This window comes from Ursus arctos, unplaced genomic scaffold (genome assembly GCF_023065955.2).
Source record: "Ursus arctos isolate Adak ecotype North America unplaced genomic scaffold, UrsArc2.0 scaffold_18, whole genome shotgun sequence".
Classification (NCBI taxonomy): Eukaryota; Metazoa; Chordata; class Mammalia; order Carnivora; family Ursidae; genus Ursus; species Ursus arctos.
In genome coordinates this window covers 17,315,589-17,333,854 of record NW_026622852.1, presented here as the reverse complement: position 1 = coordinate 17,333,854, position 18,266 = coordinate 17,315,589, and positions in this window count along the sequence as shown.

Sequence of the window (18,266 nt, the reverse complement as noted above, 5' to 3'; positions counted from 1 at the left end):
CCTTCCCTCCTACTCATGCCAGTGCTCTCTCGCTCATTCTTGCTCAAATGAATAAAATATTTAAAAAAATAAATTCAAAACAGTTTATTTTAAATTCCAAGGGGAAAATATTTTCAATATTTTTTCAAATATATTGTCTATACAAATATAAATTATTTTTAGAGTTGTTTCTAGATTTCTCAAAGTATTTAACAGATGTGATGTTTTAAAAGATGTGTTTTCAATAATGTTTTCTTATCAAAATATAATGGGCCTCACAAATAAATGCAAACTTGGTAAAAGTATAGTTTGTCATTGAAAAACACAAACTTGTAACATTTTAAAAGATTACAGGCTTATTATTTAAGTCAACTAATGTGAGACAGACAATAACCACCAATGAAAATTCATCATTTGTATATAAGTAGAGGTTTATAAAAGCCGAAAACTGTACCCTTAGGATAAACAGGCCTCTAACAATAGGAAATTTCAGGTAAATTTTAAGCTAGGCTATAAATACTTGTATGAAATATGAATTATTGGTGTTTGAATTAATAATTTATCTCATCAAGGAATGTATTCCTCATCACCATAGGATTGGGTTCCAATCTATATCTAGTATAAAAAACACAATGCATAAAAATATTTTACTTTGAGCCAGTAATGTAATTATTAAGTAATTAACCAACAGGCATTTATGGATGGTAATTATTTCTATTTAAATAAACACAGTCCTTGGTAAATACACACATGTAACTATATATATAAACTGTAAGCTAACCATGGTTAGAAGTTTGCCTGATTAAAGTTAATATCCCTAACTAGAAATAATTCAATGAAAATTAACTTTTTTTTTTATTAAGTTAGGGAGAAAACCTCCAACAAAGTGATGAATATTTTCTTGACTAGAATTATTATTCTTGGTAATGAGCAGTGTTCTATGAAAATGAGGATTTAATATGTAACCAATTAGCAAAAAAATTAAGCCAATTACCAAACACAATTTTCCATGTTAAACATTAATTAAATTCTGTAGTATTTTTAATAAATGTAATATAGAAAAAGTGAATTAAAAGAAAAGTTCAATTTAACCTATTAATCAAAATAGTGTTTATCCTTTTATATCAATATATTTTTATCAGAAAAGTGTTATACGTGATAAATTACTTATGCATTATTTTTAGGGCTAATTTACTATTTGGAATTCTAATCATATTTTATGCCACAGAGAAATAGATGTGTTTTGTAATTAATGTCTAGTTGACACACAACTAAATACCACATAGAGTAATATGGTAGAAAGGAGATCATACAAGATCATTCATTCAGGTTAGTGAAAAATATGCTAGAATTATAGAAATCAGGGTAAACACCAAAGTTAATGTTTTTGTAACAATGAATATGGATGTAGCCATACACGTATATGTGTTCATAATATGGACATAGAAAATCACATATACACACAGAAATTAGCCTATGAAAATAGGTGTAAGAAAACTGTATCAGAATCAGTGGTTCTCAATTCTGTCCATTGGAAACAACTGGGGAGTTTAAATGGTGTAGGCCTCACCCCAGTTTTTCTGCTTCAGCTGATCTCTAGGAGGGCCTAGAAGCCCCATCTCACATTTTCTAATTCATGGGATAAAGATTTATTCAGTGTACGTAGGTTACTTGTCTCATTCAACAAGCTGGAATATAGGGCAGCCTCCCTCTCTCAGCTGCCCACTCAACAGGACTTGCTAGAGAAAGGGGGGTAGAGAATGCAGACAACCTCATGGTACCATAACAGGTACCAAAAGCAGCGATCACTTTACCTAAGTGCTAGAAAAGTAAACACATAAAAGGCAACATGGGAGAAATGCATACTTCATCGGGAACAGCTCAAGTAAACGAGAAGAATAAGCCTTGATACCATCCCTGCTTTTAAAGTAACTGGACGGGTGACCTCAAAGCAATCCCTACATCACCTCAGTGCCTTTATGTAGAAAATGGGGCTCCAGTGATAGCTAAGATGATGGCCACCTGAGAATTCCACAGACTCTATAATCCTGGGGCAGAGAAAGATAAAAACGTCACCAAGCTGATGACTTTTGACAAGGAGGAAACTGAAGCTCTGTGGGTAAAAAAGTCCAAGAGAAAGTGACTTCTGTCAACTTGTTTTTTGACAGCTTCATAACTGTGTCACGATAGGAATGAAAGAACAGTATTTTGGAGGAGAGGGGCTTTGATTTGGGGAGCATATGCATTTCATTTTATAGCTCAATGATCTAAATCTTCCCTAGCAACCTTAATGTTGTGTATCTGGTCCGTTGTAATGTAATTCCTAGTAATGAGTTGGCTTTCAGCAGATTTGAACCACTTTAAAAATTAGTAGCTTCTACAAGGAGATGAATGGCAATTGTGTTGTTCTCTCCAAAACTAAATTAATATGGAAAAATGACTGGTTTCAGTAAAATAAGAAAAAAAAATCTATCAAAAATTGGATTTAATACACAATGGGAATGTTATTGGAGATACTTTTAGAAACTAATCAACCACATTCAAATGACATGCAATACTTTGCTAATTAAAAACTATAGGGACAGGAATTAGGATAAGATCTACCCATAGTTGACAGGAGCATTAGGAGTGAATAGGAATAGGTGGGGGATGACTAGAAACTTTTGTGCCAATTAAGACTGAATGTTTAAATCCTACTAAAGTGCTAATATCTTCAAACGGTAAATAAAGAACCACTTATTGAATAGATAATGAATACATTTACAGAAAAACAATAACTTGATAATTGTTTGGAATTTAAGAAATGAGTGATAGAGGTGAGAGAGGAGATGGTCGAGTATTGTAAAGATCACATTGGTAATTTCCTTGAATGTAAGATACAGAATTTATTGATTTCAATATGGAGGCAGAAATGGGAATGAGTCAATTATGAGCAACGAAGGACTTCACTTATTAGTGTTTTTGTTCTTTGAAACTTTGGACTACATTATTTTTCATATCTATATGCGTATGAAGCATAAACTAAGGTACTTATATTAAATACCCCTAGTTTATTCTGAGGCAGTAATTCAGTTATTTTCTTTACTTTTCATTTGTGTTGAACTTTCTGGATTGTCTAGTTTTAGATGGCTATACTTGTAATGTTTACATTTTAAGGAAACAAAAATTAAAATTGTAATGTTAATTTCATATGTATTGTTAACAGACATATTTGTAAATTAGGTGAATCTGCTACAGTTAGAGGTAAAATATAGATTTTGGTATTCAAATGCAATTAAGACTAAATATTCTTTTTTTTTTTAAAGATTTTATTTATTTATTTGATAGAGAGAGAGAGACAGCCAGCGAGAGAGGGAACACAAGCAGGGGGAGTGGGAGAGGAAGAAGCAGACTCCCAGTGGAGGAGCCTGATGTGGGGCTCAATCCCATAATGCCGGGATCACGCCCTGAGCCGAAGGCAGACGCTTAACCGCTGTGCCACCCAGGCGCCCCAAGACTAAATATTCTTGATATAAATCTTACCAAAGAGATTAAAACATTTTGCCAATTTGCACTATAGAAATTCTGAGGCACTACATATGGCATATGAGCAGGAAAACAACTTTTAAATAGAACTTGATTAAATTTTCTTTCTGAAAATTTTAATGGAGTTAATTAATGGAGTATAATTAGGAGCAAACCACTTGCTGAACAACATACTCTTATAGGTCTTATTTCAAAAAATCGAGAGAAAAAATATAATTGACCATTCTCATCTATTTACAAGCAGCCTCTAAATACTGTTGCAGCCGGTGTCTAATTGGATAGGTATTATTTGTATCAAAGTTTGTCCTGTCAACAAATTATCACCACAAAAGGCAAGACAGGCTAATCTAGTGAGGAATTAAGTATCGCAGGCAAATGACTTGTATATGCAGAATGGGGGCTTTCCCTATTCCAAGGTCATGAGCTTATTATCCTCTATTACCTTCTAAAAGATTTAAATCTAAAAACTACCTGGATTTTTGCATTTGGTATCAGATTTTACTATTTTCATATAGAAATGCCATTGTCCTACCATAATTTACTAGAAAGATTAACCTTTCCCCACTGTTAGCAGTGCCAACTTAGTAACTAAACATCCACAAAAATATGGGTTTTTCTCTGGACTTCTATTCCTTTTGATCTATTTTCCAATTCTTGTGACAATATCAGTGTCTTAATTATAGTAATATTATAATAAGTCTCAACAGCTGATAGAGCAATTCCTTCCCACCTATTCTTCTAGTGTCTTTGCTATTTTAGGACCTTTAATTTTTTTTTTTAAGATTTTTATTTATTTATTCGACAGAGATAGAGACAGCCAGCGAGAGAGAGAACACAAGCAGGGGGAGTGGGAGAGGAAGAAGCAGGCTCATAGCAGAGGAGCCTGATGTGGGGCTCGATCCCATAACGACGGGATCACGCCCTGAGCCGAAGGCAGACGCTTAACCGCTGTGCCACCCAGGCGCCCCAGGACCTTTAATTTCTATGTAAATCTTACAATCAATCTCAATCCCCCCCTTCAAAAAACAGGATTTTATCATTAGATTGAGATAGTGCAGACGTTTTCAATACTGAATCTTCTAATGTACAAATATGCATTTTCCTCCATTTATTTAGGCCTTCTTTCTCTTGATACTACTTTTACAGTTTCCTATATAGAAGTTTTACATAGGTTTCATTGCATTTATTCCAATATATTTCACATTACCTATGCTATTAAAATGCATTTTTTTATTTCATTTTCCAAATTCTTACTGTTACTCTTTAGAAACACACTTGCCAAATTCACCTGTTAATTCTAATTGTTTAGATTCTTCGGGGGGTTTCCGAGGTACATAATCATATTAAAAGCAAATGATTACAATTTCACAGTTTCCTTCCTAATATCTACATTTTATTTCTTTCTTGCATCTTAATACACTGTGTAGACTTCCAAATAATGTCAACTAGGAGGGGAGGTAGTGAACATGTGATCAGATCTAAAAAGAAAAGCTTTTAATAATTCTTCATCACCATGTTATTTGCTGAAGTTCTTTGAAGATACCCTATCTCAGATTAAGGAAATTTCCTTTTACTCCTAATTTACTAATTGTTTCATTTTAATGAATGAATACTGAATTTTATTGAAAGCTCTTTTCCTGTGTCTATTGAGCAGGTCATGTGATTTTTCTCCTTTATTAATGCAGTGAATTCTAATTGCATTAAGAATTTTGGGGGCACCTGGGTGGCTCAGTCGTTAAGCATCTGCCTTCAGCTCAGGGCATGATCCCGGTGTTCAGGGATCGAGCCCCACATCAGGCTCCTCCACTGGAAGCCTGCTTCTCCCTCTCCCACTCCCCCTGCTTGTGTTCCCTCTCTTGCTGGCTGTCTCTATCTCTGTCAAATAAATAAATAAAATCTTTAAAATAAAAAAAAAAAAAGAATTTTTGTTTCAGGGTTTTTGATTGAGCTGTACTTAATGATGTTATCTAATTTTACTATCAAGTTGATGCTAATCTCACAAAACAAGTTAAAAAGTGTTCCATCTTTTAATAAAATTTACCCATTTGAGATGAGAACGTTTGTGTCTTTGTATAAGTGTATAAAGAAAGGAATTGACATATTAAAGTTCCTTAGTATTTAGATTTTCTATTTTTATGTTAGTTTAACAATTTTAGTTTACTAAAAATGTGTTCATTTCCTCAACATTTTCTAATACATGGTCATAAATTTGCTCACAGTATCACAGTTATCTTCTTGTTACCATTTTAGTCTCCAGATACGTAGTAATGTTCTCTTTTTATATTTAGGCCATTTGTGTTTTCTCTAATTTATCTTGCCAGGGGTTTACCAATTCCATTAATTGTTAAAAATATTCTAATTTGCTTATCTTCTCCATTGTTTTACTATTCTATTAATTTCTACCTTTTATATCCTTCAAATGATTTTCTTTAGATATAATTTACTAGTCTTTTCCTAATTTCTTAAGGAAATTTAGGAATCCTTACTAATTCTTTTCAATCTCTTTTCCCCTTAATATGTACATTTAACTCTATAAAGGACCCTCTAAGCATAACTTATCCTGCGTCATACAAGTTTTGATTTGTAGTATTTTTACCATATTTTAGTACAAAATATTTTCTAATACCATTGAAATTTGTTATTTGATCCATGGGCCATAAAGTTTGGGGTTTCTAAGATGTAATGGTTTCAAGAGTATTAGAAAGTGTTCAAACATTTCTGCAAATTTGACTTCTGCCACATTTCTTTTCTCCTCTCTTTTGCAGACTCCAATTACATACATATATATGTATGACTATATATAAAGAACTTTATACTATATTCTCTATATGTCCTGTCTATTTCTGTTTTTCATCTTTAACTTTCAGCTTTGTTTTGGATGATTCACTTATTCATATTACACATGTCTACTGATTGATAAACTCAACTTCTAAATATTTTTAGTTTTATTATTCCATATTTAATGTCCTTTTATAGTTATTATTTGATAAAATTTTAGTCTTCATTGTTTTAATCTTTTTGAATATACTATAGCATTTCAGAATCTGTATCAAACACATCCATTGTCTGAAGGTCTTTCTCTTTATTGCTTCTGCTTGTTATCATTGGGGTTGTTTTGTCTACTTATCTGCCTTGTCATTTTTTTGTTTTATCTCAGACCTTGTGATTAAAAAATCATTTGTTGATATAATGTAAGAACCAGAATAATGTTATCTTCTTCCAGAGAGGATTTACATTTGCATTTGCCAGCCTCCCAGGGACACTAATAATCTAAGATTGCTTTAGTTGAATTTGAAACAGGGAATTTAATGCTAGACTTCAGACTCGGAGGGCTTGTCTACTTGTCACTGAGACTGACTTCTGTGGTGAAGCTCTTTGAAATTCTCCCTCAGGGCACCTGGGTGACTCAGTCTGTTAGGCATCTGCCTTCAGCTCAGGTCAAGCTCTCTGCTCAGCAGGGAGTCTGCTTCTCCCTCAGCCCCACCCCTCCCCACTTGTTGCACGCACACTCCGTCACACACTCGCTCTCTCACAAAACTAAAAAAAAACATCTAAAAAAAAATTAATTAAAAAAAAATTCCACCTCAAAGCACAGAAGTATTAGTAGGACCATGTCAAGCCCTGAATTCCAACTTTGTGCCTATATACTCATGAGCCTCTCAAAAGTGCTTTTCAGACTCTCAAAGAGCACTAACTCTTGCTGAAGTCCGAATGATTAGGACAATTCCAGGATCATCTCTCCAGATTTCTGTCTTCTCTCTAATCTTAGCTCTAGAAATCTTAAAAGTATTGTTAGGTGTTTGGTATCATCTATTATATGTACTTTATATGTTGTTCAGATTTTCCAGCTATCCTTTCTGAGAGGTATCTTCTGAATTCTCAAAAATAGAAATCGTTAAACCATTTTGGAAGGATCTTGTGTACCAGGATGAGGAAATTAAAGTTAATCCTCTCTGTCAAATAAATAAATAAAAATCGTTAAAAAAAATAAAATAAAGTTAATCCTTTAGGCAGTGAGAAGCCACAATATGGCTTATTTTTCTTTTTTTGGAAAAATTTATATAGATAAAACATACAAAAAAAAATGATTTCAGAAAAGTACCAGAGGCAGCAACTGTATGTTGTAATCATCAGCAACAGTCTAGGTGGTGGGTGTAAAAGAGAGGATGGTAATCAACACTCAGAATGAGACACTACAGATTTTGGAAATAGCTGGAGTGAAATAAAACAAATATCGAGTCTTTGTGACAAGGAGAATGGAAAATTATAGTGAGTATGTGGGAAATTGGCATGGTAATATTTATTATAAATAACTTTATTTTTAATATATTATATTTATAATACAAGTGTAAAATTCTCTGGAGATACGTCAGCAAGCAATTGGAAAAGAGAATTTGGAGCTAGATCCTGAGATCTGGAAATTACCTTAGAGACAAGAGCTGAAATCATGGAAATAGACAAGAACCTAGTGTTAGCCCCAGCTCTGCTACTGAACAATCATAGAACCCCTTACCACAATAATGAAATCTGTTTAAAAAGTGGACTATGTTATCCTAATTCCTGACTCACCTATCAAGAAAAATTTATACTTTTGATCCAGAAATAATGTTTTCTTCAGCATACCAGAGAAAATAAAAATCAATATTCCTATTGTACAGAATCTGAGTAATAGCAAAAAATTCTACCTCAAACCCAATCATTAATTCAGTGTTGTGAGACTACACAGATTTGGCATCATAGTCTATCATGCCTTATAAAGTCTTTTCCATCTGCATTTGGCTTTATAATTTTAACAACAGCATTCATCAAATAAGAGATCTCCCTTTTCTCCAAAGAGCTCTACCTCTCTTTCATGGAATGGCTACTCTTTCAATGAAACCATGTTTTTAGATGAGGTAACTGAGTTTCACAGTGGTTAAGAGACCTGTCCAAAGTTATTAATTGATGTGAATTTCAGCCCCTCAACCTGTAAGTTTATGCACTTTTGCAATATGATCATAATGGGTAATGAGAGGATAGTAAACATTAATCGAACAATTAAGATTTGCTTGGGACTTTATGCATTTTATCTATTCTGTCTTTTCAAATAATAAAATGAAGTAGCCATGACTAATTTCCTTATCTCTAGATAAAGAAAATAAAACTTTTAAAACTTTACCAAAAGGGATCAAGTAACTTGCTTAAGTTTACATATTAAGAAATAAGGAGGCAAATTACCATTCAAATCATGAGCTGAATGATTGCAAAGCTCAAGCTCCTCTAATGATTTATGTTAATAAAAATGTAAACTGATAAAAATAATGGAAGAGAATTAAGAAGTCTACAAATTTTAAAACTGTATAATTGTGGAGGGGGATAAAACTTTGAAAATTGCATATGCCGTTTATATGCATTAATATTTTTCATATATATTTGCATATATGGCATATATCTCATAATTTTATATATAGCAGCACAATTTCACTCCACAGTGTACATACATATCTCTGGATCGGTTCAGTGACATAGTTCAAAAAGCAAATAAAAAATTTTCACCATAACAAAGTACCATTTATTAGCTGGAAAAATATGAGTTTTCATTTAAAATTTAATTTAATTCAACTAGCAACTATTGAAAGATTTTCCTTGTGCTAGACACTACTAATTAAGGGGGAAATAAAGATGAATAAAAACTTACATATAGGAGAGAAGAGGTATATATGCAATGTGATAAGTGCAACTTACAGTGCTCTGGAAGCACAGAGATACGAGAAAGAACAAAATCTTTGGAGTAGGGGGGCGCCTGGGTGGCACAGCGGTTAAGCGCCTGCCTTCGGCTCAGGGCGTGATCCCGGCGTTATGGGATCGAGCCCCACATCAGGCTCCTCCGCTATGAGCCTGCTTCTTCCTCTCCCATTCCCCCTGCTTGTGTTCCCTCTCTCGCTGGCTGCCTCTATCTCTGTCAAAAAGAAAAAGAAAATCTTTGGAGTAGGGTTGGGGGAATGAGCTATGAGACTTTAAAGCTGACACTAGGTTTACCACACAGAGTATATGGAGTGGTTATCTCAACAAAGGAGACAGCATGAGCAAAGGCACGGATGCCTGCATGTGCACAGCATCCTCTAGGGGGTGCCCATGGGTCCAAGCCTATCAAATATGTAAGAGAAAACCTTGTAGGATCTTTCTTATTGCCTGGCTCAAACTGTGCAGTCAAATATATAATAAAAACCATGAAAATATGCTTAGATTAAAAGGGCAGGAGAAAAACACAGATCCACTTTAATTTACCTGTAAGTCTCTTTTCTTTCAACCTTCTTAAATTTCAAACTCGACCTTTACTTATACACACAATAAAAGGCAAGAATAGGCAAACCAGTTATCTAATTTTCCATTTTCATCTCACAGAATTAGTAGATTGGTGTTTCTGATTCCTAAATTCTTTTCTCTTCCTAACATTTGATAGCAACTTATTGTTCTTTCTCAAAAGCTGATGATAAATTAAAGTGTTCATCTGTTTAAGACCCCAATTCATCTTTGAATTGCACAGTGACACTCAGTAAAATACACTTTCTTTCACCTCCATCCTCACAGTTTCAACCCTCCACTCTTCTATTTCAGATAGATCTATAATAGTTTGGAGGCCTGTGTGTTTCTCTTTCCTTTATCCTCTGAGTTTACTTTGGAGGATAAATCACAGTTTTTCATGCCTTATGGCAGTGTGTCATTATAAAATATTTCATACCTGATGACCTTTGAACATTTCTTATTCAAAGATTCATGAAAGCTTAGCATGAGGTACGTCTAATGATCCCTATGTAAACACACTGAAAGCTCCCTCCTACAAAGGCACAGGCAGGTGGAAGACATATTTTCGACACTCTGTCTTCAATCTAAGCGTCACTGGCAGTGCCTGACAGGTCTCATTTGCTAAATAAAGTACAATGTGTCAATTTGAAATAAATGTAAATTATCACCTTTCTTCCTTGTTAATTAAGGTCTGATTAATGCAATACAAGCAGTTGTTGAGAGTACAGTAAAAGAATGGCTTTTGTTGCAAAAACAAAACAAAACCCCTCAGATATAAATAATGGTCTGTCTCTGCCATTGAACTTTGGGTTACAAAGGTTACTTGCAATGATTTGTTCAGTTGGAACATGGACAGATGTTCACATCTCAGTCTCTTAATAAATGAATCCCAAGAAGTGGATAGCAAAAGGCACTGATGCTTTAGAGGTAAGACTTAGCTATGGAATGACCTACACTTGGTAAATCATGAAGGGCAAAATTCTAGCTTCAGTTTTACTAAGAAATATCCAAGAAATCTAACTCAAGACCCATGCATGTTATTTAAGGAATATTTCGGTAACCTAACAAGGTGAATTTTCATGTGGGCACCTTTTTCTAGAGGTTAAGAAATGATGTATGTGTGGGTGAAGGTAAAAGAGTCACTGTATAGAAAGTAAGAAGTTAAATATAGAAGGAATATCATTAGATGAGAAAACTTAATTCCTTATAACCTAGAACCCCATTTGGTTAGTTGTATAATCCTAAAGTAGCTAACAAGCCTACCAAAAATGCTGAATCAGAGAATTTTTAGAAGTAAAAGGAATGTGGACATTTGTAATTATTTGAGATTACAAAAGACAGTTATTTTCATAAAGAACACAACTAGTTAATGGCACAGTCCGGGTATAGAACATATGCTTCCAAACTCACAATTATACTGTTCTAATTTATTCCTAATTTGGCTACCTCCCTCTTTTACAAATTTTCTTCCTATCTGTTGATTTTCTAAAATAACACTGTTGAAAATCTGTGGAATTTTTTAATCTTTCACTAAAATATACTCATATTTATTAGACCATTTATTAGAATCTATTAGACCATTTTCTTAAACATGAAGTTTCAACTGCATGTTAAAATGTTCCTTATTTGTTAATATGTGATTTTTTTACACCAAAATACTATTATGTAAAATTTCACATTAACTAGATTTGCTTGCTAATTTTTTTCTCTCTATATTTTATATAATTTCTGGGAATTGTGATTATGTAATCATGATCACAGAAGTAGCAGAGCAAGGTTTTAAAACCCAGATCTGTATGAACTCAAAGCTGGTAAAGCAAATGACCTCACTTCAATTAGAATGGTTCATACTTTTGAACTATGAGAAGAGATTCATTTATTCATTCATTCAACAAATGGGGATCTAGTATCAGAAAGATGAAAAGTCTCTAAAGTTCTGGAAAATAGTCAGTTGCAATGTTCGACATTCTTTAAAGTGTAAATATTATCACACTCCACAGCAATATCAAACAGACCCTTACTAAGTTCTTGTATGCTTTCCTTAAAGCCATCATAGGTAGTGAACACAAACAATAGTTGTCAGAGGTTCCACAAAGAGATATGTATAAGATGATGTTGACCCTATTATGAGTCCTACATTTAATTTGGTTCCCTGTTGAGGGCATAGAAATAAGATGGAAAAGAGGTCACAGATTCAGAATCTGCTCAACTTAGAAGCTGATTCTTTTTCTATAATGACATCAGACTCAACAAGTAAGAAAAAAGACAGTGTCTTTAAAGTATCTATTAATAATGATGTTTGGAATTGGTAGAGATTTTATCCAATGAGCATGAAAAACATTTAACTCAATGGAGTGACTACCAGAGAATATTTTGAATGCCTCAGAGATGTATAGTCAATAAATTCATCCTATGCCTACCCTTAAGAATCATTTGGAAAAATAGCAAGGTGCTCTGGAAAGAGTAAGAAGCACCAATGATGTACTGATTCAAAATCCACTACCATCATTCGAAACAGTCTTCAAAATAATTTCCTAGAGAAAAGGGAACTAAAAACTGCCTGAGACTTTGCATTTATTGCCATTTTTAATGCTCTAGAACACCCTGTGAGGCTGGTAGTGTTATTCAGATTTTAACAATACTACTAAAGTTCAAATGAAGTTTAATAAATCAGTTGAAGGATTTGGGAAGGAAGATACTAAAAGTTCAGGGCCTCTCTACTGGGAAAATTATTTACTATGACTTCCTTTGCAAAAGAGAGATAATACTATATAACTCTTAAGATTTTATAGGACTAAATTTTTAAAATGCAAATATCAATAATTAATATTCATATTTTTCCCCTTCCTCAACTCACTCTCAAATCCACTTACCTTGACATAATGTATATTCCAGTAATCATCAGATATGTCAAGTGAATAGTTTTGTCTGCCCCTGAGGACAGAATGTTAGAAATTGCGAAGATATTAAGGCAAAAGTAGGAAAAACAAAGAAAATTTTCATAGTAGTCAGTAATTCTGTATTGAGGGGTTAAAACACGGGGGTGTGAGATAGTCTTGTGGACAAAGAACAAAAAAATGTAGGTTGGTTTTTATCTAATATGCCAGGCTTCTTTGCAAATATGCATTTCACATTTTAAACTTATTAATAAACAACTAACAGTGGCTTAGTAAGTATCAACTATGTGGGAAATATTTTTTTTAAAAGAGCAAAACAACACGTCTATTTACTGAAAAGTTTGTATAAAGCCCGAAGCCAAGACAGCCAATATGAATCTACAAAAAACCACTGAGTTCCAATTTTGCTACGATAAAATAATTTATATTGAATGTTTACTCCCAACTATAAAAATGAACACAATATATGACACACCTCTTTTCAGACACTGTACACCAAACAGAACAGAATGACGACCCTTCAGAAGAGGAAAAAAACAAACATCTATCCTACTTTTCTCACTGGGAGTATCTTCTCTATTTCTCACTGGGAGTATCTTCTCTACCATAGAAGGGAGGTGAAACACAAGAAGAATCACAGTCTTGTTGACCTAAGGAAGAAACATTAAACCTGCTGGAATTTGTGACCAAAACAGTGAAGAAGGGAGTGGATCGGGGAGGGGAACGTGAAAAACTTCACAGGGGTTAGCTACATGTCATTTGCCAATGTCTGGGTTGCAAATGTGTAAGTCAAAACTCTACAAACACTAGCCACGTAAAACTCTTTCAGAGATGGAAACTGAAAAAAGATATCAGAAGTCCCACCACGTTGTATGATACTAGAATCCCAGCTCTGCAAGAATAAAGACACCTTTTATAAGCACGTTATGCATTCAGTTGAGACCTCAGAAGGCAGGAACTTAGAAGTAAGGATCATGTCCTAGAGTATGGGATACACTAGTTCTGAAGACAAAGTGAAATACGCTAATTCTCATAAAGAGTAAAACCAGCCTGTCAGGATAAAAAAAGAGCTCTCAGGATATTCATTTCTTTTCAGAACAAAATCCAGAAACTTTTAAAGGAGGATAATATATTTCAGACTACCTACATATACCATTAGCAATGGCCATTTATATTAATTATTGCACATGTGAAGAAGCAGGGAAAAAAAATGAAGAAAGCAATCAATAAAAAGAAACCACAGAAAAGAATTTTGAAACAGTCAATGTAAATCTGTTCAAGGGCTTAAACAAAAAACATTCATTATATTTAAGCCTATATAATTGGTTCCTTTTATATATTTTTATGCCTATGTATTTATTAACAAGTGACAGTTGAGGAAGTATTGCCAACAGGCCAACATTCGATAAAGATCCATGGTGAATTTTCAGGCTGAAGTAAAATAAAATCCAGATAAAAATGTGAATCTATAGAAAAGTAAACTAATTAATAATTATGAATAATTAAAACATAACTATTTAAATAAAAAATAACATATTTTGAAATTTATAACATAAAATAATAGGAAAATAGTAACACAAGGATAAATGGTTAATGGAATTACATGGTTGTAAGGCTCTTAAATTTTACAAAAAGTATCATGATACAAATTTTAAGTAGAATGTGATAAACTTGCATATTATATAATGCCAAGATTAATCACACACATACACACACACAGTCATGGGGTTAAAAAAGCAGAAAAACCAAAATGTAATACTAAAAAAGGAAAATATTCAATTCATCCAAAAAAGGAGGGAGAAATAATAGAACAAGTAGGAAGCAAAAGCAATTGTCTGATGGTCAATATAAACACAAACATATAAAAAATTATTACAAATTTAAATTGTCCAAATACTCCAATGAAAAGCTAGCTTATAAAATTACATCAAAGTGACACCTAATCATATGTGGACTGTAAGAGACTTACTTTAAGTATAAAGACACAGGTAGTTGAATATATAAAGGGATGGAAAAACTTATGCCATGCAGACATAAAGCATAAGAAATCTAGAGAGACTATAATAATATCAGACAAAGTAGACTTTCCAAGAGATAGAGAACAAAACTTCATAAGGCTAAAGGGATCAATTATTCAGGAAGACAGAAAAATGACAAATGTATATGCACCGTAAACAGGGTTTCAAAATAAACGAAGCAAAACCTGACAAAATTAAATGGAGAAATAGACAAATCTTTAATCAGAAGAAGTTTTAGCAATTCTTAGTAATTGGTAGAAAAACTAGAAAAAAGTACAGTAAGGATGAGAAGATTTGAACAGTACTATCAATTTGAATAGATATTTACATAACGATACCCTTATAACAGCTAAACATACCAGCTTCAATGTACACCGAACATTCACCAAAATAGACCATATACTGGATTACAAACAAGTCTCAGTAAATTCAAAAGAACTGGGTTCTTACACTTAAGTTCTCTGAACATCTAATTTTATGGAAGTAATTACAAAACAATAAAAAGATAAAATTCTCATGTATTTGGAAATTAAGCAACATATTCCTAATAAACAATGGGTAAAAGAAACCACAAAGAAAATTAGAAAATATTTAAAAGTGTGATAGTTAAAATAAGACTTAGAGGAGATTTTATTACAATTTAAATTTTTATGTTGGAAAAAAGAAATTTAAATGATCTAATTTTCCACATTAATCTGTTTTAAAAAGAGAGCAAATCAAACCAAAGCAGGAGGAATGAAACAATAAAATACAGATCAATAAAATACAAAAAGCAAAGAGCTAAATCAAGAAAAGTGAAGTTGTGGGGCGCCTGGGTGGCACAGCGGTTAAGCGTCTGCCTTCGGCTCAGGGCGTGATCCCAGAGTTATGGGATCAAGCCCCACATCAGGCTCTTCCGCTATGAGCCTGCTTCTTCCTCTCCCACTCCCCCTGCTTCTGTTCCCTCTCTCGCTGGCTGTCTCTATCTCTGTCGAACAAATACATAAAATCTTAAAAAAAAAAAAAAAAAAAAGAAAGAAAAGTGAAGTTGTTTCTTTGAAAAGATTAACAGATACAGTGATCATACAAAACAAAAAGAAAACATACATTTACAAACTAAAGAATGAGAGAGAGTACTACTAGAGTCTAAAACCATTAAAAGGATAAGACAGTTTTATAAACTTTGTAACAATAAATTTAACAATTTAGATGAAATTGATAATTCTTTGAAAAGAACTTAGCAAAACTGACATAAGAAATGAAAAATGTTAATGTTCTATATCTACTTATTAAATTTAATTTGTAATCAAATCCTTCCCATAAAGAAAAAAACTAAGCCCAGACGTCTTCACAAGTGAATTCTTCCCAGCATTTAAAGAATTAAAACACAGATTTTCACTAGTTCTTAAAAAATAGTTGACAGAGTATATTCTATGTCTGCTTTTATGAGCTAATCCTAATTCTGATACCAAAAACTAAAAAATAAATTATCAGAAAAGCAATTACAGGTTGACCTCACTCTTGAAAATAGATGTAAAAATCATAAAATTATCAAAAAATCATATCCAGTAATGTACAAATGAGATCTAGTACAAAATGAAATGAAGTTTATTCCAGGTATGTATGTTTAGAGTAATATTCAAAAAACCTTTTTTTTTTTTTCACTTTTTTAACAGAATAAAGAAGAAAAACATGATCATTGGAATAGATGTCTATAGCTAACATTATATTTAATGGTGAGAATTTGAATGCTTACACCTAAAATCAGAACAAGTCAAGAATTTCTGCTCTTGACACTTCTTTTTTTTATAATAATATTTTTTTATATTATGTTAGTCACCATACAGTACATCCTTGGTTTTTGATGTAAAGTTCCATGATTCATTAGTTGCATATAACACTCAGTGCACCATACAATACGTGCCCTCCTTACCACCCATCACCAGCCTATCCCATTCCCCCACCCCCCTCCCCTCTGAAGGCCTCAATTTGTTTCTCAGAGTCCATAGTCTCTCATGCTTCATTCCCCCTTCTGATTACCCCCCCTTTCTTTATCCCTTTCTTCTCCTACCGATCTTCCTAGTTCTTATGTTCCACAGATGAGAGAAACCATATGATAATTATCTTTCTCTGCTTGACTTATTTCACTTAGCATTATGCTCTTGACACTTCTAATCAACATTGTACTGGAAGTACTAACCAGGTAAATAAAGCAAGATAAAGAAATAAAAGATAAACAAATTTGAAAGAAAGAATTAAAATAGTCTCTATTCACAGATCACATGATCATCTACATGGAACATCATAAGAAGACTATTGAACAAATATCAAGACTAATAAGTTTAGCAAGGATGCAGTATCTAAAGTCCATATTTTTTCAAATATACTTATACATATTATCAACAATCAGATAATACAATTTTAAATGGCATTTTTAATATTAATTTAAAAATTTGAACCATTTATAGATAATGGGACATTTATCTAAAAACTACAAAACTTGGGGCACCTGGGTGGCTCAGTCAGTTAAGTGCCCAGCTCTTGATTTCAGCTCAGGTCCTGATTTCAAGGTCATGAGATTGAGCCCCGTGTCAGGCTTTATGCTCAGCACAGAGCTTGCTTGGAATTCTCTCTCTCCCTTTCCTTTTGCCCCATCCCACGTTGGCACTCTTTCTTAAAAATAAATAAAATCTTTAAGAACTACAACATAACTAAATAAAAAAATGGAGAGACTTGTCCTGTTTATTGATTAGAAAACTCAAGATTATTAAAATGTCAATTCTAATACTGATTTAAATATTCAATGCATTCCAAATCAAACTTACAAAACATATTTTATAGAAATAGACCAACAGATTCTACAAATTAACATGGAAACACAAAGACATTGAGACAGCCAACACACGTGAAAGTGAAGAAAGTTGGAGAACTCACATTAATATATTTCAAGACTCAATGTAAAACAACATTCATCAAAATAATCTTGTACTAATTTAAAAATAGACAAACAGATCAATGGAATATAACAGAAAATCCAGATACACTCACGTACATATAGTCAAACAGTTTTCTTCATTTTCAAGGTAAGTCACTAAGAAAGAAGTCTTTTAAAGAAATGATGCTGGAACACCAGGATATGTAAATGGAAGGTACTCAATTCTGACCCCTACCAAACCCCAAACCAAAAACATATTTGGGGGAATCAGAAAACTGAACATAAAGCTAAAGTTACACCTTCTAGATGAAAACATAGAATATCTTAATGCCTGTGAAGTAGGCAAGTATCTCTTAAACAGGTGACAAAAGTTATCCAAAATTGATGGATTGGGTTCCATCAATATCAAAAACTGTTATTGACAAAATATAAGCATTTGGAAAATAGAAAAGTGGTGTACATGGAGAAAATTTTAACAGTATGTATATTTGACAAGGGTTTTTATCCAAATTATAAAAAAAATCTCAATAATAAAAGACAAACAATTCAATAAGAAAACAGATTAACCTAAAGAAAAGAAGTAAACAGCTAATTTGTAAAAATGCTTTACAGAAAAAGATATATATGAAAGGCCAGTGGGGACAAGAA